Source organism: Chenopodium album, chromosome 2 (genome assembly GCF_948465745.1).
Source record: "Chenopodium album chromosome 2, dcCheAlbu1.1, whole genome shotgun sequence".
Taxonomy (NCBI): domain Eukaryota; kingdom Viridiplantae; phylum Streptophyta; class Magnoliopsida; order Caryophyllales; family Amaranthaceae; genus Chenopodium; species Chenopodium album.
The window spans coordinates 27,037,401-27,061,575 of record NC_137835.1 but is presented as its reverse complement, the minus strand read 5'-3'; the positions used below and the strand labels follow the sequence as shown (position 1 = coordinate 27,061,575).

Below are 24,175 nucleotides of genomic sequence, written 5' to 3'. Positions count from 1 at the left end.
AATCACAAAGATTATGGTAGAGAGAGAAAGTCTCTTTGATTACAAAATCAAGCAAAGTTCAACATTAATTTTTGCAAAACGTCTTAAAAACAACTTAAATAGTACGCATAAACTGACAAAAAAACGAGAAAAGGTTCGGCCGAACTTAGGGTCAGTTTGGTCGAACTTGTGGGTAGGTTCGGTCAAACTTTTGGAGTTCAGCCACTCCAGCAAAGATGCAAAAACAGGTCTGAAACTGCCTAGAAGTTCGGGCGAACCAGCTTTGGTTCGGTCGAACTCCCCTGCTCCTAGACAGCTCAACTTCAAACGTTCATAACTTCTTTGTTTCTTGCTCAAATTTGGCATGTGACTAGTTGTTGGAAATCTCTTGAACTTTACTTTCACCTCCAATTTGAATCACTTAAAAATTCCTTATAACGAAGGAGATATGGCTGAATGAAGTAGTTGCATCATATATTGATAAGCTTCTTGTCTTCAAGTGTGATGATGGTTAGCCCCGAAAGGTGACCTCCAAGGAGCTTGGTCCGACTTCATGTCACGACACGTGGCACGTCTTCCACTTCTTCCACTAATTTCCATGCACCCGCGTTAAACCCCTCCTCTTCAAAAGGAATTGCCCTCAATTCCGGATCATCATCACCAATATCATCTTCAAAGAGAAAAGGAGCTAGATCACCAACATAAAAGGTAACATGAACACCAAAGTCTCCCGGTAGTTTGAGCTTGTAAGCATTAGGTCCAACTCTCTCTACAACTTCAAAGGGGCCTCCGGATCTTGGCATGAGATTTTTCTTTCTCTTAGCCAGGAATCTTTCCTTCCGAAGATGGAGCCACACAAGATCACCTACATGGAATTCCCTTAGCTTCTTGAATTTGTTTTCTCTTGCCTTGTAACTCTCATTTGCCTTCTCAATTCTCTTCTTGACATCTTCATGAAGCTTTTTCATTGTTTCCACTCTATCTTTTGCCTCAAAGCTCAACTCCTCTTGAGGGATACTAGGCAACAAGTTAAGTGGTAGGCGGGGATTGAAGCCATACACTACTTCAAATGGTGTCTTCCCGATAGCTATGCAATGAGAGTAGTTGTAAGCAAATTCAACTTGAGGTAGCTTAAGATCCCAATCTTTCATGTGTTTGCTAATGATAGCTCGGAGAACGGTTAACATGGTACGGTTAGTCACCTCAGTTTGGCCATCGGTTTGAGGGTGACTAGAGGTACTAAACAAGAGCTTGGTTCCCACTAACTTCCACAAAGTCTTCCAAAAGTAGCTCGAGAACTTAGGATCACGGTCCGACACAATACTTTTTGGAATGCCATGAAGCTTCACCACTTCTCTTAAGAACAAGGTAGCCACATGAGAAGCATCATCGGTCTTGTGGCAAGGAATGAAGTGAGCCATCTTGCTAAAACGATCAACCACAACAAACACGGAATCATTTTGCCTTTGAGTGCGACGGAAAGCAACCACAAAATCCATAATAAGATCATCCCAAGGGTGACTAGAGACCGGAACAGGAGAGTAGAGTCCTTCACGGAATTGACTCTTAGCCTTGTGACAAGCCCCACAACGAGCTATCACATCTTGCACATCACCAAACATATTGGGCCAATAAAAGTGCTCTCGAAGAATGTCATATGTTTTGCAACCCCAAAGTGTCCGGCTAGCCCTCCTTGATGAGCTTCCTTAATAAGCAACCGTCGATGAGAGCATTTCATAACACAAAGCTTGTTTCCCTTGAAAAGGAAACCCTCTTGCACCATGAAAGAGCCATCGACCCCTTACTCACACTTTCATCAACCCACCAAAATCCTCATCATCGCGATACAACTCTTTTAGCAACTCAAACCCTAAAAACTTTGCGTCAAGAATAGTGATCATACAATGCCTCCTAGAAAGAGCATCGGCAACAAAATTGATCTTCCCTTCCTTGTACTTAGAAGAGAAAGTGAATGATTGGAGGAATTCAACCCATTTAGCATGCCTTGCATTGAGTTTATGAGAACCATTGATGTACTTGAGAGATTCATGATCGGAGTGTAGTAAAAATGGTCTAGGCCTCAAGTAATGTTACCAATGATCAAGAGCCCTCACAATATCATAGAACTCCTTATCATAGGTACTGTAGACACCCATTTGTGTCTACCCAAAACCAAACCCAGTGATGAGTACCTTTCACGTCGAATCGTAATCGAATGAAGTGAAAGTGTGGAAAGTTTAGTGTTGCGGATAGTTTTAATTTCTTTTCTCTTCTCTCTGTTTTTGAAAACCTATTTTAAGAAAACAGCCAATCCAATTTGGTTGGTCCATGATTTAGGTCCAATAGTAGTGTAGTTGGATAGGGCTTAAAAAGACCTTTCCAACGATATATTAAAGGCCCAATTCCGTTGAATATTGAGGAAGTTATGGCCAAATTACTGAACTAGGCCCGATTTGAGCCTCATATGCGACCCAATGATCTAGAGGAGGGCCTAATATAGATTTATCATTCGTAATGTAATTAGGAATGGTTTTAGTCTTCTAGATTCTTCTAGAAGGTTCTTTTCATTCCTAATTCAATTAACATTGATAAATTGACTATTGTTGACTTTTTAGAGTTTTAATCAGAATAAAAGAATGTTTTGAGGAAAATACGATTTTATCCTCCTGTACGCCAATTTCTATCTGATTTTAGAAAACGCGTCAATATTTTAGTCAGCGCCAAACGCCAGCATTAGCGCCTGACGCTAAGCTTGGCGCCTGACGCTAAGCTTGGCGCCTGGCGCTAACGTTAGCACCTGGCACTAATGTCAACGTCTGGCGCTAACCTCGTTTTGCGCGTCAGAACTCTGTTTTGATTTTTTATCTTTTTGGCTGATTTTCTCTATAAATAGCCTTCTAAAAACTCTGTTTTCATTCACCAACTCTCATCAATATTCTCTTGATTACTTTCTCTCTCTCTTTTTTCTAAACTAGCCTTTTCTCAAATACAAAATTCCGCATTCGCAAGACTTAGAAACACCTAGCCATATTCGAAGTTGCCTTCGCCCTAGACGTGAAAGGTTTTAATTTCTGAGGGTTTGGTCCCAAATCTCTTTTTCAATTATTTAATTTAATTGTTTTAATTATTATTTTCCTTGAAGTTACTAACGTGTGTATTTTGTTATTAGAAAGAGGTACGAGGCATCCAAGTAAGTACTTTAATGGTTTTTATTGATGTTATTATGTAGAAATCATGCTTAGGTTGTTATTATGATTCCTCTAGGGTAACTTTAATACCAAGTATGATTAAAAGTATGATGCCTTTTATGTTCTTCCTAATATTTATGTTAGTATCATGTTTGGGCTAAAGCTTTGATTTTTGATGTTTAGTGACATGCTAGGGTTTGTTATTAATCTTGTTAGTATCATGCCTAGGATCTTGCTATTATTATGCTTTAACATGATTATGATGACTATTATTATAATTGTTAATTATTATTATGATTATTTATTATGTTGCTTGATTTTTAATTGTTATAGCTTGATCACGCCTTTTATGCATGTTTAAAGGGAATTGGTATTTGTAATCACGCTTAATAAGATAATTAATAATCTTGTTTAGGGTTAATATGATTATAATTCAAGTGATCGCCAATAATAGATTTGTTTGTGCTTTAATATTCAACCAACATAGATAAACAGGTTTAGGGTTAATCCTATTGATTGCACGTTAGTCAGAAAGCGCACATGAATACGATCAGAATAAAGTAGAGGCCTATTATTAGGGCAGATTCAATCTCTTTTAGGTTGGAATTGTACCTTCATCCCCAAACTACCAGTCATGGTTCAAGACCTATTGTAGTTGATGATCTGCTGGATCGTTAAGGGGTGTAACCTTGACCTCGTGAACGGTTTACAAGTTCCTAAAACTTGTTAGAGACTCTTTTGCTCTATCTTCTTTCCCTTTGGACGCCACCGTACTTTAGTGTATGATCACAGTGGGGTTAAAGCTAGGGATTAACGCTTGAAATATTCCCTACAGTTTTTGGCGACTCCATTGGGGAGGATTTCTGTTTTAATTCCTGAAATTTTTTTCGGCAATGATTTAGAATGAGTGGATGACACTCGAAACGTTCTAAGTATTTCATGTGCTTAATTTTGATTAACATTATTTCCATATGCATAAAAAAGATGACCATCCATAATGATTTAAAACATAGGATTTTTACACGTAGGAAATTTGAGGAATATCTTTCACAACTAGGACCGAAATAACACTGCGCGAAACTGGAAAATTTTATCGAGCACAGAAAGCTGCTGAGGCATGTATGAATTAGCGTCGGCGAACAGAAGTTAGCGCCAATACTTTGACTTTAGCGCCAGACGACAGCTCTGTCGCCAGGCGCTAAAGCCAAAAGCTGGCGCCAATCTCTGTTTGCTGGCGCTAAATTCTTCCAATACCGAGCTAGAAATATGCGTTCTAATTTCGACCAGTTTTTAGCATTGTTTGCTCGATCCTACTTCCTGATTGAGTTTTTCTCACTTTTCTGAAACCCATATGTGGTCTACATATGGACATAACCCCCTCGGAATTCATGCTCCATCTACCTGATTGAACGCTCTGAGCAACAAAAGGTACATCTGAGAATGTTGAATTCACCAAACCATGGAAGCGAGTTTTTTCTAAAACTGCAGTGTCCCATCCACTCGCGCCAACCCTTCACGGTTAGGCTTCCATGGGGTGCATTCGGACAATTAACCGTGGACCCTCTATTGACTAACCCATATCCCGAACTTTAGAGAACTAGAGCCATGGTTCGGGTTGCAAACTCATTGCATCATATTGTGCCTACTTGACTAATTGTGCATTATTTGTCGTGCATATACTCTATGTGTTTTTCCTAACTGTTTGTTTGACTTGTGCTAAAATTAAATAAATTAATGAATAAAAGAACTTTGCCTAATTAATTAATTAATTAATTAATTTGAGTAAATAAAGTCTAATATTTTAACCAGAATTGACCTAGTACGACTTTAGGCATACCCCTGTTGATTAATAATACCGAAAACAGTCTCAGATCGAAACTCCAGCAATGGCGCCAAAGTTTGAACTGTAGCGCAACTCTGTGGGGCTTGGTGCCTAGCGAAAGTTATGTCATCTGGCGCTACACTGCAAAGAGAGGTGTCAGTCCTGTCGTTTTGACGACAGTTCGGATTATTGATCGAGTCATCACTTTGTGTCTAATTAACCAGTTTGCTAATTAATTCGGTTAAATTTTACTGTCAATAATACCTTGTTAGGTCATTAATTGAGTCTAGGCACCAAGTCCCATGGTCTTACACAAAAGTCCAAGCATGTCACTTACATTCAACGCACACACCAATACACATACTTTGACCATGTCTAAGAAAGTCTTGTATGCGCGTTTTTTCCTTCATTTTTTTAGGGGGGTAAGTCGGATATTAATCCTCCAATTTAAATACCATACTAGGTTCCTAAAAATATATACCTTATTTTTTCCAAAAATATGCACCTGTTTTTTTTTTTTCCTCTTTAAAGCCGTAAAGTCAAGGTCGATTTGAGTCAAGTAATTAAAACAAAAATGGTTTAAATTACAGCGCGTGGTCAAGAAAGGAAGGGCGGTTAATCAAAGACAATCTTTTCGTACAAGTCCAACTTTTCGACAAACCCATTGCTCGTAAGAGGAAAGCTAGGACAGTAATGGCAACACAAGAAGAAATCAATGAGCTCAGGAACCAACTAGTTACCGTGATTGAGGCACTAAAGATCCTAACCCTTAAGATCGATGATCCCGTGAAACAACAACAGATGGACCTCATGCAAGAGAGTCTAAGCAAGCTATCTAGCGAATACAAGTTTCAAGGGATTAGTTCACAAGAGGTCTCGGTGGACAAAGATCTTCTTCCGCAGAAGTTCAATGCCAACGACATCCCGAAATTCAAAGCAACCGATAACCCTTATTTTCATTTAAGATCCTTCGATACAATAATGAGTATTAAGGGTATCGACAAGAAAGTGTTCCCCTCTCTGTTCTCACTATCTCTCGAAACCGTTTGCCAGCAATGGTTGTTTTATCTCGAGAAAGAAAACCTCCACCTAGGAGTCCATAGCAAACGCTTTCGTTGATAGATACAAATGCAACATTCAAGTTGAGACTGACCATAGGGAACTTGAAATCCTCAAGCAAAAGGAGAATGAAGGCTTCACCTTCTTCTTTAACAAATGGAGAGAAACCTCAGCTAAGATGATTGAGGTTCCCAGTGAGAAAGAGTCTGTAAGTTTATTCATCAAAAACCTTCAAGAAAAATAATCCAAGCATCTCAAGTATCAGAATAATCTTCATACCTTCAAGGCCGTCTGCGACATTGGAATCAATATTGAAGACGACCTGGCTAAGTTGAAAGTTGCCAACAATAACTCCAACAGTGGTTAGAAAGGCAAGAAGAACGACAATCCTTCTTCTTCCAAAACCACCCACTCAAACAATGTTAGCACTTTTAACCTAGGTGAAGTCCTTGCTATGAATAATTAAGGACAAAAGAAACCATTTAGGAGGAACTTTACTCCTATTGGCATGAGTTATGACTCCGCATTTGACCGATTAAATGCAAAAGGTCTTATAACTCCTATTGGACCATTTGGGGACCCACCAGTCGAAAAGAGGTCGTCTAACTGGAACCCCAATGCACATTGCAAGTATCACCAAGGTAGGGGCCATCTCACCGAGAACTGTTGGAAGCTTAAAGAAGCTATCCAAGACTTAATCGACAACAACAAGCTATCATTGCCTCCTACCAGTAAGAAGCCAAGTATTGATAATGCACCTCTCGCTCACTCCTTGGCTATCTCTGATGAGGAAAACGAGGTTGACCCCTCGTCTCTCATTAAACTTGTTCAAGAAATCCATGCCATCGAAGAAGAGGAGGAGATCTTTTTCGACACCATAAATAATCTTCCGGGTTTAGCAAGTAAAGAGGACATACAATCGCTTACACTGTCTATGATCGAAGGATCGTACTTGCTACGTGAAACTCTCAAGGCTATAAAAGAACTTCAGAAGAAATATGACGAGGTTCCACTCCCAAAAAGTAAACCCAAGGAAGAGTTCACACCCATGGGAACGACTTATGAGGCGAAACGTTTTCCTTTGCAAGTCACCGAAAAACCCAAAAAGAGTAGTAGACTCTACACTCCAATTGGGATCCCCTACGTACAAATGTTCAAAATGCTCTCCGAGAGTGGCGAGATCAAACCTCTCGAACCGAGACCATTTGAATCATTGAAAAGGACATATAGATATTACTGTCAATATCATCAATCAGGAGGTCACACTATCTAAAACTGTTTTAAATTCAAGGATTTAATTCAGAAAATGATTGATGAAAAGAAGCTAGTCCAAGTTCCACTAGAAGAGGATGCAAGTATTAATTGAGTTTGGGACAGTGACGAAGAAGACGTCTACTTAAAAGAGATGGTAGGACCTCCACCTTCGGTGTCATATGCCATGGATGACTTTTGGGTTGAAGAAGATTCATCAATAGACGTCCTCACAAGATTCGGGGGAATGCAATCTCCTTTTTCAACACAACCCATGCCAACCACAGAGCAATTTCCCATGCCTATCATTGAAGATAATGATATCGTCAAACAGTTCAAGAAGACAAAAGTTGAAATGAACGTATGGAAACTTCTGGCCACGTCTCGAGAACATAGGTTGGTTGTAATGAATGCTTTGGACAAAATAGGGATAGATTCTGACACCACTCCTGAGGGGTTGGCTAACTTCCTCACGAGTGATCTCCCTAGTCCCATCAATTTGATCACCTTTTCTGACAAGGATTTACCCCCAGAAGGTGACAAACACTATAAGGCATTAAACCTCATGGTAGTTTGCAAGAGAATGAACGTTCCTATGACTCTTGTAGACTATGGATCAGCCATTAACGTCTCTCCACTTAGAACTGCGAGAATGCTAGGCATAAGGGATGAAGACTTAACCCCGTCAACACAAGGAATAAGAGCCTACGACAACACTCGTCGTCAAGCTCTTGGTAAAATTACCATGAATGTAACGGCGGGAGCAATAGAACATGCTACTACTTTCCAAGTGGTAGATATTAAAGCTTCATTCAATCTATTGTTGGGACGCCCTTGGCTTCATGACCTTAAGGTCGTCCCCTCATCTCTCCACCAACAAGTGAAAGCTATAGTTGGAGGAATTCCTATTACCATCAATGCTTCACCTATGAGAATCAAGTCTATAGAAAATCCAATAATTAACGTGGAGCATGATGAGGATGATGAAGATTTGTGGGGCTTTAATGAAGAGGTCTCCTAAATCCAGAAGGATGAAAGGACCCCTCTTTGCCACGACCCCCATTCTATTATGATCGTGAATTCTATTCTAAAGAAACAAGGACACTTTCCTGGGATGACCCTAGGAAAGAAAAAGGGAATAGCAAGACCGCTGGAGTCACCTGGCCTCCCTAAATTAGATACTTTCGGACTTGGTTTCGAACCGACTCGGAAAGATTTTAAGCGAGCCCAGGAGAAGTCGAAGGCACGTAGGGACGCTCGCATTCAAAAGAAAGCAATCCCAATGGATCAGTACCCTCTTACACTCAATGGTCAATTCATAAAAGAAGGAGAGGACTATCCATGCTACGAATTTCCCAAACCATTTGTCGTAAACGGCATAAGGCAACCGGGATTTGAAATTTTCTTGGATTGCTATTTCACAGATGAAATCCCAACTCCTGTCCCTAAGGAGAAAGCACCCCCATGCTTTGACTTTAACTTCATGGGATGGGCGAGAAAAGGATGAGCCGACATACAAAGAGGATAACTCTTCGCTCATTTAAACAGTCCTACAAAGCGAAAGCTTCGATTCCTCGAAGCTAATCACTCCAGCGGAAGGATCCCTACAAGGGTGGCGCAAGACCGTCAAGGTGACGACTCCAAGTGGAAGGAAGATCTCCATCACGACAGGGCGAGGACAGATGTTCGAAATGTCATCATAGTCAGAGTCAGAGTCTCTCCCTATAGAGTCATCTAGGTCTTTAGTAGTAGCACCTTCCCCTTCTATCTCTTCTCCTAGAATAGTTAGTGATCAAGTCCCTGAGGACATATCACTCTTTGATGTAATGATCTCAGAGTATAATAATATAATTTCTTCTCCTTACTCCTTGTGTTCTTCTTTAACCCAAGATGACGAGCATTGCTTAACTAACAATGAAAAAGACAAAGAACTTATTAAAGCAATGGAAACACTCAAAAAGAAAACACCGGTAATCGAAGAAACTGAGACGGTTGATATCTCAAATGATTCAACCAATAAAAGAGAAGTTAAAATCGGACTAACACTTAATGAACAAGAAAGAACCGATTTAATTAACTTGCTTAAAGAATTCATCGATGTATTTGCTTGGTCATACGAAGATATGCCAGGCATTAATAGAGAAATAGCTCAACACACTATACCACTAATTCCGGGAATGAAACCTGTAAAACAAAAGTTACGTCGAATGAAACCCGACGTAGCTCTTAAAATAAAAGAAGAAGTTCAAAAACAAATAACTGCAGGTTTCATCAAGGTATCCAAATACCCTAAATAGGTCGCCAATGTCGTCCCAGTTCCGAAAAAAAGACGGAAGGGTAAGAATGTGTGTCGACTATCAAGATCTAAATAAGGCAAGTCCAAAGGACGACTTCCCTTTACCACACATCGATATTCTGGTGGATAACACAGCAAATCACGCACATCTCTCGTTCATGGATGGATATGCAGGTTATAATCAGATTCTCATGGCAGAAAAAGGCATGGAGAAAACAACCTTCATAACACCATGGGGCACTTACTGCTATACAGTAATGCCATTCGGGTTGAAAAACGCGGGTGCCACTTACCAACGTGCAGCGACTGCCTTACTCCATGACATGATGCATAAAGAAGTCGAAGTGTATGTGGACGAAATGATTGTAAAATCAAAAGACCGTCCAGGCCATCAAGTAGCCTTAAGGAAATTTTTCGAAAGGCTAAGAAAATACAATATGAGGTTGAACCCATCTAAGTGTGCTTTTGGAGTCACCTCAGGCAAGATTTTGGGTTATGTCATAAGCTCTAGAGGAATAGAGATAGACCCAACCAAAATCAAAGCGATCATGTCAATGCCACCGCCCAAAACTGAGAAGCAGATTCGAGGATTTATTGGCCGGTTGCAATACATAAGTAGGTTCATATCAAAATTGACGACGATATGTGAACCAATCTTTAAAAAGCTTAAGAAAAATGTACTAGTAATATGGGATGACGAGTGTCAAAAAGCCTTTGAAAAGATCAAAGCCTATCTCGCAAATCCTCTCGTATTAGCACCAGCACTTCCGAGATTACCTCTTAGGTTGTACTTAACAGTTACCAAAGAGACAATGGGAGCTATGCTAGCACAAGAAGTAGAAGGAAAAGAAAACGCAATCTACTATCTAAGCAAGAAAATGCTCGAATATGAAGCACGTTATACACCACTTGAGAAATTGTGTCTTGCCTTGGTGTGGGCCACAACCAAGTTAAGACATTACATGCTAGTGCATACAGTCTTTGTGGTTTCCCGATTAAATCCACTCAAGTATCTATTCGAGAAATCTACACTCAATGGGCGTATATCGAGATGGATAGTCAATTTAGCCCAGTTTGATGTAAGGTTTATGCCGCAAAAATCTATCAAAAGATCTGTGGTGTTAGACTTTCTAGCAGACTTTCCAATAGAAGACTCGACGCCAATACGAGACAATGAATTTCCAGATGAAGACTTAATGGTCACTAAAGATGATACCTGGACCTTATACTTTGACGGAGCCTCAAACCAAAAGGGGTGTGGAGTTGGAGTATTACTAGTATCACCTAAAGAAGAGCATGTTCCAATCTCTATAAAGCTTGATTTCAACCTTACCAACAACGCTGCTGAATACGAAGCATGCATGGTAGGCCTTGAAACAGCTTTGGCATTGGGAGTAAAAAAGTTACGGATATTCGGGGACTCTTCATTGATCATTAATCAAATCTCCAAAAGGTGGAAAGTAAGGAGCGAAAGTCTTGCCCCTTACCAAACCTATCTGGAAACTCTTACTATTTAGTTAGAGAAGGTAGAATACACATATCTACCTAGAGAAGAAAATTAATTTGTTGATGTCGTGGCAAGACTAGCCTCAATGGTTAGGATTCCCACGGATATCGAGCAAATGCCTCTAACTATAGAAAAAAGGCACAAACCAGCATATATTCAAGCTATAGAAGATGATGAAGTAATCCAAGACGAAGAAGAAGAAGAAGAAGAAGAAGAAGAAGAAGAAGAAGAAGAAGAAGAAGAAGAAGAAGAAGAAGAAGAAGAAGAAGAAGAAGAAGAAGAAGAAGAAGAAGAAGAAGAAGAAGAATAAGAAGAAGAACTTTGGTATACGGATATACTCAATTATGTCACAAAGGAGACTACCCTCCCCCATGCTGTCAAAAGAGCAAAACGAGCATTAAGACTCTTGGCTTCCCAATACGTACTCATAGACAACGAGCTACATAAAAGGGTACCTAAGGGTCGAGCTCTCTTATGTGTAGGAAAAAAGGATGCCCAAAGAGCAATGAGGATAGTCCACGAAGGAATTTGTGGAACTCACATAAATGGCAAAATGTTAGTCCAAAAGATAATGCGAGAAGGATACTATTGGACTACAATGAATAGGGATTGCCATCAATACGTGAAAAGATGCCCTAAGTGCCAAATCTATGCCAATTTACAACATGTTCCTCCATCCTTGCTCTACACCTACACGTCGCCATGGCCGTTCTCTACATGGGGAATTGACATCATTGGCAAAATCACTCCCCCATGAACAGGAGGCCACGAATATATCCTAGTGGCAATTGATTACTTCACAAAGTAGGTTGAAGCACAATCATACGCTAAACTCACTGCAAAACATGTAGCACTCTTTATTGAAAGAGATATTATTTGTCGATACGGAGTCCCACTTGAAATGATAAGTGAAAATGGAACTCACTTTCAAGCCGAATGTGAAGAATTGCTACAAAAATATGGCATTCAACATCATCATTCCTCCCCTTATAGGCCTCAAGAAAATGGAGCGGTCGAGGCAGCTAATAAAAATCTAAAGACTATCATCGAGAAAATGACGGAAAACTACAAGGATTGGCCTGACAAACTTCACTTCGCATTGTGGGGTTATCACACGTCAATTCACACATCAACAGGAAATACGCCATTTTCCTTGGTTTATGGAATGGATGTCGTACAACCTGTCGAACTAGAGATTCCATCTCTACGCATCGCGTTAGAGAGCAAACTCGATGAAGTTGAATGGACTAGGGCAATATATGAAGAGTTAATTCTACTCGATGAAAACGACTAGAAGCTCTACATCACACTCAATGTTATCAAACTCGTATGGCTAGGCATTTTAATAAGAAGGTCAAGACAAGAAACAGTAAAGTAGGAGACTTGGTGTTAAAAGCATTAAGAAAAAATGTTTTAGATCCAAGGGGAAAATTTAGACCTAATTGGTCTGGACCCTACATTGTCAAAACAATCATGTCAGGAGGTGCGGCAAAATTAACTGACATGGATGGCAATGAGTTCTCGAACATGACAAATCTTGACCAACTTAAGAAATACTACCCATAATTGCTTGAGTAGGATACTCAAGAGAGCTACGTTTGGCCTGATTCCTTAAGAAAGGATACGTAGGCAACCCTTTACGGGTGCGGCCACTTTATTTTTCAAATCTCACATCCAAGAATTAATAAAAAAATTCGACAGAAGATCGACGAAACATCGGCGTCACGGAAAAGATTCTGGCGCCAGACGATGGCAACCGTCGCCTGACGCTAAACTGCCGCAGCTGGAGCCAGTCGTAGAATTGTGGCGCCAATTTACAGTTAAATGTATGGGAATATTTCGGTGTTTTTCGGAAAATTTTTGACTTCCGTACCCGAAAAAATTTCTGAAAAAATTAATTCTTCGGTTTTCATTGCTTTAATAAAATAAATTTAAAGTAAATAATTTAATTAAAAAGCTGGAATTTCATTAATAAAATAAATTATTGATGGAATTTAAATAAAGCTTAAATAAATTAACTTTAAATAAAAAAAAGACTAAGTCTAATAGTTGAAAATTAAGCAATGCTCTTAATCTTCTTTCTCTTTCTTAGCCCTTTTCCAATTCTTGTCTGCATCTTCTTCCTCATCCATAACATTAGCTAGTAGGCACCCTTTAGAGGACCTACATTCAATCTTAGAGTAAATAGTTTCCCCCTCAGCTAGGATCCCATGCTTATTTTATTCCTAAGCTTTCTTTTCTGTGGTGTCAGCTTTCCTTTTTCCTTTATCTTTTGCAGTGCTCTTCTTCTTAGGCATTATAGGTGTTTTGAACTCAATTCTTTCACCTAAGCGTTCCTTAACAGGAATCACCTTGTCACGAAGACGACTCTTCACATCAGTTTTACTCTGATTTTTCTTCACGTCCTTTGAAGGCTTCTTCAGAAGCCACTTTTTCACATCATTAGGCAAAGAAGGAGAAACCTTTTGGGTAATTACCTCCCATAAAGGTCTAGCGCTCCAATAAGCATCAAATTTGTCTACTTCCTAGGAGACAGGGAACTCGTAGGGACGACGAAGATCACCGGAAGGAATAGTCTGAAGTAGGTCGTACTGTCTTTTTACCCTGCAAGGATAATAAAAAGTCATGCGGGACAAGCTTGGAAGACGGCAGAAAGGTTGCCTGTTGACACCAACCATCTTTTCTATTTTCCACCAAGGGATGACCCACTTGATGGCAAAATTACAAGACTCGAAGACCTTCTTCCATTCATGGCGCCCCATCTTAGAGAAGCGTTTCTTTCTTCTCACGAAACAATTTGGAGTATGCTTCTCAATGTTGTCCAGAGGGCTAATTAATTCTAGTCTTTCCATTAGCCACATCTGTAAAAATTGCAATACAAATAAATTATTATTACTATACAAAAATATATTTTTGATTTATGTAATTAACAATATTATTTTTCTACCTGTAATAAAATTGGAGAGCCCCGAAAAGGTGCTTTTGGATTTTTCTTTAATTCATCAAGGCTAAGCATAGTCTCTCCAACTATTAAAGGCATTGGATTTCTCCCAGACTCAATTTATTGTAAAACAGTGGATATAATTGATTGACCCTCATTATTTTTACCACTAGTAAGAAAAAATTGATTAAGCATGCAAAACAGGAAAGCCCTTCTTCTATACACATGGAAAGATTCAGAATAAGGTCTATTAAAATAATGGCGAGCAAATTCTTTCAAATTAACTATGCTACCATCTACTCTTTTTGATAGATCTCTGTCTTTTAAATTGAAGAAGCTTTCAAAATCCTTATAATAATATTCATTTATTCTAGGGATTACTACAAGATCTAGCGCAGGGAAGCCTAAAATAGCACTAAATTCTTCCGGCAAAGGGCTAATTTCATCATACCCTATTCTAAAGTAATGAGTATCTACATCCCAATATTCTAGAGCGGTATGAATAAAATCTGAATCAAGATCTACCCCTTTGACACCATAAATACCCCCAAGTGAAACACATCTAATTATTTTCTGTCCTTGGCATTAAGAGACCGACACTATTCATGAGTGTAGTTGGTAAAACTTTTGGAGACTAGAGACATGATGTTATTTTTCTAAAAGCTAAGAAAAATTTTATTTGCTGAAATTATGAAGGAAATCGGCTGGGCGGGGGGCTATTTATGCACAAAATCGGAGCAGTTTCAATCTAGGAAGGATTCGGATTCAGCGCTCATTAGCGCCAGACGCCAACTATTGGCGCCAAACGCCACAAGTAGCGTCTGGCGCCACACCAAAACGCGTGGCGCCAGCTGGCGCTAATTTGTCTCATCGTACGCGCTTTCTAAAAAACCGCGTTTTTAACCTGATTCAAGTCTGCTAATGACTTTACGGTTTCCTTATCTTTTTTCTAAAAATTCATCTATTCCTCCCTCTTAATTAATATAGCTATTATATTAACTATATTATATTTCTGATTTTATTTAGATTACCTTCCAAGTTTTTATAAATCCAATATTTTATTTGACTTTTATTTATCATTTTTTCTTTTTTGGGGAAGAAAGTCGGATACCCTCCATCAATAATAAAAATGACGGAATTTTTGCGCAAAATTATTTTTCACATTTCCTTGCACACACAAACATGCACATAAATAAAAAATGAAAAAATGATAAATAAAGAATAAACTCATAATAGTATGTATATACAAATATGTCTAATTAATGAGTCTAATAAAAGGCAAAGTTCTATACAAAGTCAAAATAAAATAATAAAAAAGCACAGGAATAAGCTACGGCGCCGGGGGACGTACACCCATCATCTCATAAAACTGCGCCGTACGAGGAGTAACCTCTCCACCAGCTCCAGCGCCAGCTCTAGTTTCCTCGGGAGGAGGAAAACTCAACACAGGACCTGTCCACCCAAGATCAGCCTGAAGCTGAGGCTGCGGAGGCTGCTGCGATGACAAGCCGACCTCGTACATCCCACCACCTCTAAGAGCCGAGGTAACCTCTCCCTGGCCTACCGGCGCAGCATGTGCACCCTTAGATGAAGATCCTGAGCCCTCTACCGCCTCGGTACGAGCAGCCTCGGAATGACCGCCTCAACCTCCCGAAGCAGTGAGGCGACGTCTCGAGCTAGACCTCGTCGGATCCCTCCGCACCTCAAGTCTCATGCGGATACGAGAAGGAATGGGCTGACCTTGCAAAAGAAACTAAGATCAGAAACATGCAAAATAGAAGCGGTAATACAAAAACATAAGAAGGGAAGATACCTCCTGAACAGCATCGTCTCGACGACAGGTAGCCACGTTCCTCATCCGGACGAGCTGGCTACGAAAGGCATCTATGCATCGTGCCATCGCTGAAACCACCTCGCGTGAGAACTGTCAAAGATATAAGTCAGTAAACATGCATAACGTATATGGACAAAAAGTTGTAAATAAACAAGCTTACCCGAGTCTGGTGACGAGGAATCAACCGCTCACCAAAGCGCTCGCCCTCAAGAGCCGGAGGTATCATCTCCTCAATCGGCCCATATGTCCCCTGATAGTGGATAGACATACGAGGTGGCACGAACTCAGCAGGATCATCCTGACAAAGCAAAACAAAATCAGTAAAGCATCACTTGGGGGCTACTTAACGAAAGGTAAAAGCTGAAAATTGTACCGCCACATCCTCAGCAGGTACAGGAACTGTAGCTAACAACGGTAGTAGCTCCTCCCCATATCATCGCCCAAGGATCATGTAAGATCGCCAAGGGGTACCGGCTCCCTCTGACATGCTCACCAACCTTGTGGCATTAAACATATGACGCGGTGGAGGAGCAGGAACGACAAAGGTATCTAAGGATTGCTGAATAGCAACCCTCTCTCCGAGATACGCAACCGCTCCGTAGGTCCCCAAGAAATAGCGAGGCTCAGCAGAATACTGCGCGGCTAACCCAGGGACTGCCAAGTCGACCCACGGTCGGTAAAACACCTCAGCCTCCTGCAAAGAGTGTCGATCAAGCGAGAATCTAGCTAAGGCATCACAAAATGTCAAATAAGAAAAGAATCATACCGAGATGATCCAATCTCGGACATAGGCAGTGGACATCCCCACACGGTGGCTGCCCCAGGAAGCACAAACTGGAAGCCTGCGCGGCTACGGTCTCGCCGGCGCAGCTGAGGGGAAGTACTCGTAGAACCAGATCTACAAGAAGCTAAAGTTATCAGCAAGTGCTAACTAAAAATGTAGAGCTAAACTTTACAGGGAATAAAGTATACCTCTACGACCCTCCAAAAGCCGGATAGAGCAACATTCCCCACGAAGGACCGGTGTCGACACGAGTCCCGCGGCGCTAGTCGTAAGTCCCGATCCGATGTAGATTACGGATGGCATGAAGGTAGTAAAGCAGCACCCTACTACCCTTGTCAGTGGAGAACGTCCATGATAGCAAGATAAGTGCAAAGATGTGCACCCGCTGCTCTCGGGTAGTCGCACCATCATCGAAAGCCGCTGCTAGAGTCGAGCGGCGAATCCCCCTAGCTCTGAACTGAGTCAACTCTACCTCAGCTCGAGCCCGAATAGCAATCGGACCCAACAGCTCCTCGACCTCAGGAGAAAAGACGTCGATCCCGCTGTCGAACGACAGCGCCACAGAGCTAAACTCTAGTCCCGTAATGAGACTAAAGTCGGTAGGAGTGACCATCATCTCACCCCAGGGGAAGTGGAAAGTGTTGGTGGTGTCCCAAAAGAACTCCACCAGAGCACGTACTACATGGTGACCCCCGCTAAAGGCAATCATGGCCTCGGAGGTCTCGAACAGTGCAGTAAGCCCACAAGACTCCCATAGAAGTCTCGTCTGATCATCTTTGGCAATGTACATCTTGTACAGGTCGCCCAAACCGTCACAACCGGAACCATGACAACGTGTCCTCCCAACTGTGACACCCCGTCTCGCCCTCTCAGAGATATAGTGGACGGGAGAGAAGTACAAGGTCCGCTCATCCCACTCAGGGAATCGGCCGAGCGAAGTGGACGGTTCAACATCGTCCTCTACAGGCTCGTGCTCCCGTCGAACGTCTTGGGATCGTGAACCAGAGCCTCGCTGTCTAGCCATGCTACATTGTGTAGAATCTTCATAAATTAAGGTTCTATAATATCTAAGGTTCGCCTAGCCACATGATACTATGTTCGCAAAAAACAGAGTACGTAGTACTAAAACAGAGCACAAATTCAAATTGAGCATGCACGGCATTTTTCAAGCAATCAAACAATTTCTTGCAATATTATGGTAATTATTGTGACAAATTGGACAAGAATTGCTAGCAAAAACATCAAGAACAAGTCACATTGTCTTCCCGACCTTAAGAGGTTCAACAATGGTGATTTGTTCATTTCTTCACCAAATTGAGTCAAACAAGTCTGAATTTACTCCCAAGGAAAAATATAAGCATAATCAAGCAATTTCATGGCATAAAATTTGATAAATAAAGAGAATTAAGCAATTCTAAATTTTGAATTTTCAAGAAATTCGTGAATAAATGCATGCAAAATTCATTAAAACTGGTGTGAGTTTGGAGGAAACTTACATAGATCGGGAAAATGGATGGAATAAGCTTTGATTTGCAACAAATTTGAGCGAATTTGGTTGAGAAACGAGTAAGAACGAGTGAATTGAAGTTCTGAGAATTCTCGAGCAAGAAACGCGAACAACGGCAGCGGAAATGAAGAAGAGAAGGGTATTTAAGGCAAACCCGACTCTAGCGCCAAGCGTCAGACCTTGGCGTCAATCGATAAGCTTAGCGCTTGGCGCTAGTTCCAGCGTCTGACGCTACAGCCAGATAAGTGGCGCTGATGTTATTTCAGCGGCGCCAGAATGTTCAGCCACTCAGTACGGTTGTTCCGACCTTATGCAATATATTTTGGGTTCCTTGGTACGCCAGTTAGCCCCTCTAAACAATTTGACACGATTTTTAGTAATTGGCTTGATTACATAAAGTGATCGACCTGATGAAAGATCGTCTCACTTAGCTTAAAGCGCCTAAGCATTGGCTCATTGCAAAAGGCACCGACATACTGGTTCATAATTCAGCAAAAGGAACCGACATAGAGGTTCACAAGCAGCAAAAGCGCCGACGTACAGGCATAGCTGAAGCAAAGTTCAAGCGAGCTTTTAAAGATCAACAAGCAGAGGTCTTCGATAATTTTCTTTGGAATATTATCACAACAAATGAGGATAACTTCAAGCGAGGATATCTTCGGCATCATTCCCTAGCTTGCGGAGAGTTGTCACAAACAACTGAAGATGATTTCAAGCGAAGTTGTCTTCGATCGTGTTCCCTAAAATGTGGAAGATGGTCATAAAGCAGAAGAGGATCGTTTCAAGCGAAGCAATCTTCGATAGTGTTCTCTGGCTTGCAGAAGATTATCATGGCGAAATTGGAAGCAGTTACAAGCGTAGCAGTCTTCAAGAGGGATGGCATTCTCTATCTTGCAGGAGGTCATCAAAACAACAATACAGCAACAAATCAGTTACCTTCAGAGACGTGTGCTCGACGGTGCAAGATACGCGTTTCTTAGCTCTTTTATCTGTTTAACTAACACTAGTTTGCAGGTATCGGCGTTACAAGAATGATTAAGGACGCAGAACGTTCTGAATCATTCTCCGTCCCTATCGATACTTTGACTTTTGTTTTCGAAACTTGCGTTTCTCAAAACTCAGTCAAAGTGGGGGCTTCTGTAGACACCCATTTGTGTCTCCCCAAAACCAAACCCAGTGATGAGTACCTTTCACGTTGAATCGTAATCGAATGAAGTGAAAGTGTGGAAAGTTTTGTGTTGCGGATAGTTTTAATTTCTTTTCTCTTCTCTCTATTTTTGAAAACCTATTTTAAGAAAACAGCCAATCCAGTTTGGTTGGTCCATTATTTAGGTCCAATAGTAGTGTAGTTGGATAGGGCTTGAAAAGACCTTTCCAACGATATATTAAAGGCCCAATTCCGTTGAATATTGAGGAAATTATGGCCAAATTACTGAACTAGGCCCGGTTTGAGCCTCATATGCGGCCCAATGATCTAGAGGAGGGTCTAATATAGATTTATCATTCCTAATGTAATTAGGAATGGTTTTAGTCTTCTAGATTCTTCTATAAGGTTCTTTTCATTCCTAATTCAATTAGCATTGATAAATTGACTTTTGTTGACTTTTTAGAGTTTTAATCAGAATAAAAGAATGTTTTGAGGAAAATACAATTTTATCCTCCTGTACGGCAATTTCTATCTGATTTTAGAAAAAGGGTCAATATTTTAGTCAGCGCCAAACGCCAGCATTAGCGCCTGGCGCTAGCGTTAGCACCTGGCGCTAATGTCAGCGTCTGGCGCTAACCTCGTTTTGCGCGTCAGAACTCTGTTTTGATTTTTATCTTTTTGGCTGATTTTCTCTATAAATAGCCTTCTAAAAACTCCATTTTCTTTCACCAACTCTCATCAAAATTCTCTTGATTACTTTCTCTCTCTCTCTCTTTTCTAAACTAGCCTTTTCTCAAATACAAAATTCTGCATTAGCAAGACTTAGAAACACCTAGCCATATTCGAAGTTGTCTTTGCCCTAGACGTGAAAGGTTTTAATTTCTAAGGGTTTGGTCCCAAATCTCTCTTTCAATTATTTAATCTAATTGTTTTAATTAATATTTTCCTTGAAGTTACTAACGTGTGTATTTTGTTATTAGAAAGAGGTAAGAAGCATCCAAGTAAGTACTTTAATGGTTTTTATTGATGTTATTATGTAGAAATCATGCTTAGGTTGTTATTATGATTCCTAGTATCATGTCTAGGGTAACTTTAATACCAAGTATGATTAAAAGTATGATGCCTTTTATGTTCTTCCTAATATTTATGTTAGTATCATGTTAGGGCTAAAGCTTTGATTTTTTATGTTTAGTGACATGCTAGAATTTGTTATTAATCTTGTTAGTATCATGCCTAGGATCTTGCTATTATTATGCTTTAACATGATTATGATGATTATTATTATAATTGTTAATTATTATTATGATTATTTATTATGTTGCTTGATTTTTATTGTTATAGCTTGATCACGCCTTTTATGCATGTTTAAAGGGAATTGGTATTTGTAATCACGCTTAATAAGATAATTAATAATCTTGTTTAGGGTTAATATGATTATAATTCAAGTGATCGCCAATAATAGATTTGTTTGTGCATTAATATTAAACAAACCTAGATAAACAGGTTTAGGGTTAATCCTATTGATTGCATGTTAGTCAGAAAGCGCACATGAATACGATCAGAATAAAGTAGAGGCCTATTATTAGGGCAGATTCAATCTCTTTTAAGTTGGATTTGTACCTTCATCCCCGAACTACCAGTCATGGTTCAAGACCTATTAGAGTTGACGATCTCCTGGATCGTTAAGGGTTGTAACCTTCACCTCGTGAACGGTTTACAAGTTCCTAAAACTTGTTGGCGACTCTTTTGCTCTATCTTTTTTCCCTTTGGACGCCACCGTACTTTAGTGTATGATCACAGTGGGGTTCAAGCTAGGGATTAACGCTTGAAATATTCCCTACAGGTACTATACCTCATTCTTGCTCCACCAAGCTTCTCACTAAAATAGGCAACCGGCCTCCCTCCTTGCACAAGAAACGCTCCAACTCCAACCCCACTAGCATCACATTCAACTTCAAAGGGTTGATCAAAATTCGGAAGAGCTAAGATTAAAGCTTCACACAATTTCTTCTTGAGGGTCTCAAAAGCCCTTTGAGTCGATGGTGTCCACTCAAAAGTACCCTTCTTCATGCATTTGGTCACCGGGGCCAAAATAGTGCTAAAATTCTTCACAAACCTTCGATAGAAGGAAGCTAGTCCATATAAACTCCTAACTTGAGTGAGAGTAGTAGGAGTAGGCCAAGATTGAATGGCCTCCACTTTACTAGGGTCCATTAAGATCCCTACATTCGAAATCACATAACCAAAAAAAAACAATACTATCCACCATAAAAGTACACTTTTCTAACTTGGCAAAAAGCCGCCTACTTCTCAATGTTTCAAATACTTGCCTTAAATGTTTAACATGATCGAGTTCACATTTGCTATAAACAAGTATGTCATCAAAATAAACAACAACAAATTTACCAATGAAAGGGCGAAGTACCTCATTCATGAGCCTCATGAAAGTGCTAGGAGCATTAGAGAGCCCAAATGGCATAACTAGCTACTCATGCAAGCCTTGCTTGGTCTTGAAAGCGGTCTTCCACTCATCTCCTTCACGCATGCGAATTTGATGGTACCCCATCCTCAAGTCAATCTTCGAAAACACCTTGGAACCATACAACTCATCAAGCATATCATCAAGTCGGGGAATAGGGAAGCGATACTTGATGGTGATGTTATTGATGGCCCTACTATCCACACACATCCTCAATGTACCATCCTTTTTAGGAACCAAAAGAACCGGAACCTAACAAGGGCTAAGGGATTCCCTCACAAATCCTCTTTCAATCAACTCACCAACTTGTCTTTGAAGCTCTCTTGCTTCATCGGGGGTACACCTATAAGCCGGTTTATTAGGGAGTTGTGATCCGGGAATAAGATCAATTTGATGTTCAATTCCCCTAATAGGTGGCAAACCGGGTGGGAGATCATCGGGAAAAACGTCATGGTACTCAACCAATACTTCCTTGACAAGGGTGTGGATTAGGTTCTCTCGCTCACTCTCTTGTGTTTCCCTAAGAAGACAAATAAAGACAAGGTGTCCTTGATTTATCTCCTTTCCCATCTCATTTTCCCCAATGAGAAGGTTCTCTTTGATTGTGTTTCCCGTACCCAAGGGTTCTTCGTGTTTGATGGTGGGGAACAAGGGTTTGAGTACAATCTTCTTCTTATCCATCATGAATGAATAAGTGTTCTTTATTCCATTATGCATTACATCTATATCAAATTTCCAAGGTCTACCAAGCAATACATGACAAGCATCCATAGGCAATACATCACAAAGCACCTCATCCTTATATAGCTTGCCAATTGAGAAAGAAAGAAGAATTTGTTTCGTTACCTTCACCTCATTGTGATTGTTAAGCCATTGAAGCTTGTAGGGATTAGGATGATCGGTAGTTTCAAGATTGAGCTTGCTCACCAATGTTGTTGAAGCCACATTAGTGCAAGAGCCACTATCAATGAAAAGGTTGCAAACTCGATCCTTGATGGTGCAACGAGTTTGGAAGATGTTTTCCCTTTGCTCTTCCGCCAAAGGGGTAGAAATGGAGTGAAGTGCCCTCCTCACAACAAGGATTTGACCCTCATCGGCTTCAACTAGAGTCTCATCCTCTTCATCATAAATAGGGTCTCCAAAATTCCTCTTCTTATTTTCGTACTCATCATCATCCATTTCACGAATCATCATAGCTCTAATATTTGGACACTCATTAGAAAAATGTCCATAACCCCTACACTTGTAGAAAGTCTTCCGATTGCTCATCTTGTTGTGATCATCTTTGCTAGAAGAGTACATGGGAGCCTTGCCTTTGTCATCCTTGGCAATAGGCTTGCTTGTCTCACCCTTTGGAGAAAAAGAACTCTTAAAGGTAGGCTTAGTATACCCACTAGCACTACTCACCTTGTCATACTTCTCAAACTTCAAAGTTTTTTGCACCACTTGATCAAAACTTCCATGGGCATGCACATCAACCTTTTCCCAAGCTTTCTTTCAAGACCACCAATATACCTAGCAATATTATGCTCCGGTGCTTCTTCAATTCCACTCATGATAGAAAGTTTCTCAAACTCCCTAGTATACTTCTCTACCGACATAGTTCCTTGCTTAAGAGAGTTCAATTTAAGATAAGCATCTTGCAAATAATATTTAGGCACAAAGGCCTTGTTCATATGTTTCTACAATTTCTCCAGAGAAGTGATTTTTTATTTTCCATTTTTCTTCCTACGATTCTTTAAGTTCTCATACCACAAAGAAGCATGTTTTTTGAGTTTAAGGATGGCCAATTTGAAACGTTTTTCATCATTATAACCCTTATATTCAAACACATTCTCCATACTCCTAACCCAATCAAGAAATTCATTAGGATCAAGATTACCTTCAAAGTCCAAAAATTCCAACTTGATGTCTCGGTCACGGTTGTCCTCATGGTGTCGTTGGCGGTATTCCCTTCTCCGCCGAGGAGAGTGAGAGTCATCTTCTTCACTAGGGCTCCTCCTCCTTCTAGGACTCCTTCTATTCTCTAAGACCTCAAGAAGTCTATCAAACTTCCTTTCTAGAGCATCCAATATTGATTTTTCATTGTAACCTTCATCATCTTAATAATAGTATCTATCACCCATGTTTCAAGATAGTAAGCTTGTATTTTTGAGAGAGATTTCAAATTTTTGTGGGAAAAGATGAGATCTTTTGAGAGGGAGAAAGAGAAATTCAAAAAGTTAGAATCTTTCTAGGCTAATAACCTAGGCTCTAGATACCAAATGATATGAAATAACCAAGAAAACTTAAGAAAAAGGGAGGAGAAATCAAGTAAAAACAAGTTCAATCAACAAATAAGGAAAAACCTATCTCAAAATCACAAAAATAAATGAAATAGG

At 40.2% G+C, this 24,175-nt stretch overlaps 1 pseudogene; it reads right to left on the bottom strand.

Moving 5' to 3' along the window:
- Positions 1 to 1,576: 1,576 nt before the first annotated feature.
- Positions 1,577 to 23,395, bottom strand: LOC145570959 (uncharacterized; annotated as a pseudogene).
- Positions 23,396 to 24,175: the final 780 nt, after the last annotated feature.